Source organism: Martes martes, assembly GCF_963455335.1.
Source record: "Martes martes genome assembly, chromosome: 3".
Classification (NCBI taxonomy): domain Eukaryota; kingdom Metazoa; phylum Chordata; class Mammalia; order Carnivora; family Mustelidae; genus Martes; species Martes martes.
In genome coordinates this window covers 150,737,217-150,739,878 of record NC_137890.1, presented here as the reverse complement: position 1 = coordinate 150,739,878, position 2,662 = coordinate 150,737,217, and positions in this window count along the sequence as shown.

The window sequence follows — 2,662 nt, the reverse complement described above, 5'->3', positions numbered from 1 at the left end:
TAAAGAGTAAAGTGGCATCGCATAGTGGTTTTGACCCACATTTTCCTAATGGCTAATGACATTGAACATCTTCCCTTATACTTATTGGCCATTTGTATATTTTCTTTAGAGAAATGTCCATGCAAGTCCTTTGCCCATTTGAAAATTTGACTGTTTGTCTTTTTCTCGCTGAATTGAAAGTGTTCTGTATATTTCATGGATACTAGATCCTTATTAGATATAAAATTTGTCAATATTTTCTCCCATAATATGGGGTTTGTTTTTATCTTCTTGATAGTGTCCTTTGATGCAGAAGATTTTAATTAGGATAAAGTTCAATTTGTCTATTTATTTTATTTTTAGTTTTTCTACTTTGTTGTTTGTTCTTTGATATCATATAAGAAACTGCTGACTAATCCCAAGTCACAATAATTTACACTGATGGCTCTTTCTACTCTAATAGTTTTATAGTTTTTGCACTTGCATTTGGGTCTTTGTCCATTTTGAGTTAATTTTTGTTTGTGGTGTAAAAGTTCTTAATGTATTCTTTTGCATGCATATGGATATTCGGTTTTCCAATTACTGAAGACTATTTTTTCACTATTGAATGGTATCCTTGGTCCCCTTGTTGAAAACTGCAGATGTGTGACTTTATTCTAGATTCTTGGTTCTATTCCATTGGTCTATGTCTGTCCTTGCACTAGCACAACACTGTTCTGCTTCTTGGTAAGTTTTGAAGTCAGGAAGTGTTAGTCCTACTTTCTATTTATTTATTTATTTATTTATTTATTTATTTTGCTATTTGGGGTCAATTTCTGCCAAAAGAAAGGCAATTAGAAATTTTATAGGGTTGCATTGAATCTGTATGTAAATTTGCAGAGTACTGCATCTTGACAATATTAAGTCTTCCAGTCCATGAAAATGGGATAACTTTACATTTATGTGGGTCTTCTTTCATTTCTTTCAGCAGTGTTTTGTAGTTTTTTCTGTATCTACTGAGATTATCATGTGTTTTTGTCCCCTTAATTCCATTTGTAGGGTGTATTATATTGAATGATTTTTGTATATTGAACCACTCTTGCATTCGTGGGATAATTCTCACCTGGTCATGATGTATAATCCATTTAAAGGTCTTCTGGATTTAGCTTGCTAATATTTTGTTAAGGATGTATGTATCTATATTCATAAGAGATATTGATCGGTAGCTTCATTTTCTTGCAATATCTTTATCTCAATTTAGTGTTAAAACAATACAGACCTTATGAAATGAATTAGGAAGAGTTTTCTCCAATTCTATTTTTTCAGAGTTTGAGATGTACTGGTGTTAATTTTTATATTTTATTTTATATTTTCAGTGTTCCAAGACTCACTGTTTATGTACCACACACAGTGTTTATTTTTGAAAAATTTGTTAAAAGCCATGAGTGAAACCATTTGGTCCTGAGCTTTTCTTTGTTGGAAAAGTTTTTTGACTACTGACTCAATCTGTTTATTATACATCTGCTCAGATTTTCTATTTCTCCTTGAGTCAGTTATATTAGTTTGTGTGTTTCCAGGAATTTGTTCATTTCTCCTAGGTTAGCTGAAGTGTTGGCATACAATTGTTCTAATATGTTCTTATAATAATTTTTATTTCTGTAAGGTCAGAAGTCATTCTCTGCTTTCTTTCCTGATTTTAGAAATTCAAGTCATCTGACTTTTTTTTTTTTGTCAATCTAGCTAAAGGTTTGTCAAGTTTGTTAAACTCTTCAAAGAACCAACTTTTAGTGTCATTGATTTTCTGCATTATTTTACTCTTCTCTAATCTTTATTATTTCATTCCTTCTATTTGCTTTGAGATTAGTTTTGTGTTCTTTTCCTTTCTTTTCCAAGACGGAAAGTTAAATTATTGATTTGAGATCTTTTTTCAATGTTGGTGTTTATAGCTATAAATTTCTGTGTCCTTCTTTCATTGCATCTCCTAAGTTTTGGTATGTTCTGCCCCATTTTCATTAATCTCAAAATACTTTATAATTTCCATTGTGATTCCTTCTTTTACACACTGGTGATTTAAAGATGTGTTGTTTAGCTTCCATATATTTGTAAGTGTTCCAAATTGCTTTATGTTATTGATTTGTGATTTCATTTCATTTTTTTAAAAGATTTTATTTATTTATTTGACAGACAGAGATCACAAGTAGGCAGAGAGGCAGGCAGAGAGAGAGAGGAGGAAGCAGGCTCCCTGATGAGCAGAGAGCCCAATGTGGGGCTCGATCCCAGGACCCTGGGATTGGGACCTGAGCCGAAGGCAGAGGCTTTAACCCACTGAGCCACCCGGGCGCCCCTCATTTCATTTTGTTTTGAGAACATAGTATAATTTAAATCTTTTAAAATTTATTGAGACTTGCTCTGTGAACTAACATATGGTCTATCACGGATAATGTGCCATGTGCACCAGAGAAGAATGTATTCTGCTCTTGTTGGATATAGTGTGTTCTACATATGCTTGTTAGGTCTATTTGGTTTATAATGTTGTCCAAATCCATTATTTCCTTGCTGATATTTAGTTTTGTTGTTCTATTCATTATTGAAAGTGGGGTATTGGGGCGCCTGAGTGGCTCAGAGGGTTAAGCCTCTGCTTTCGGCTCAGGTCATGATCTCAGGGTCCTGGGATCGAGCCCCACATCGGGCTCTCTGCTCATCA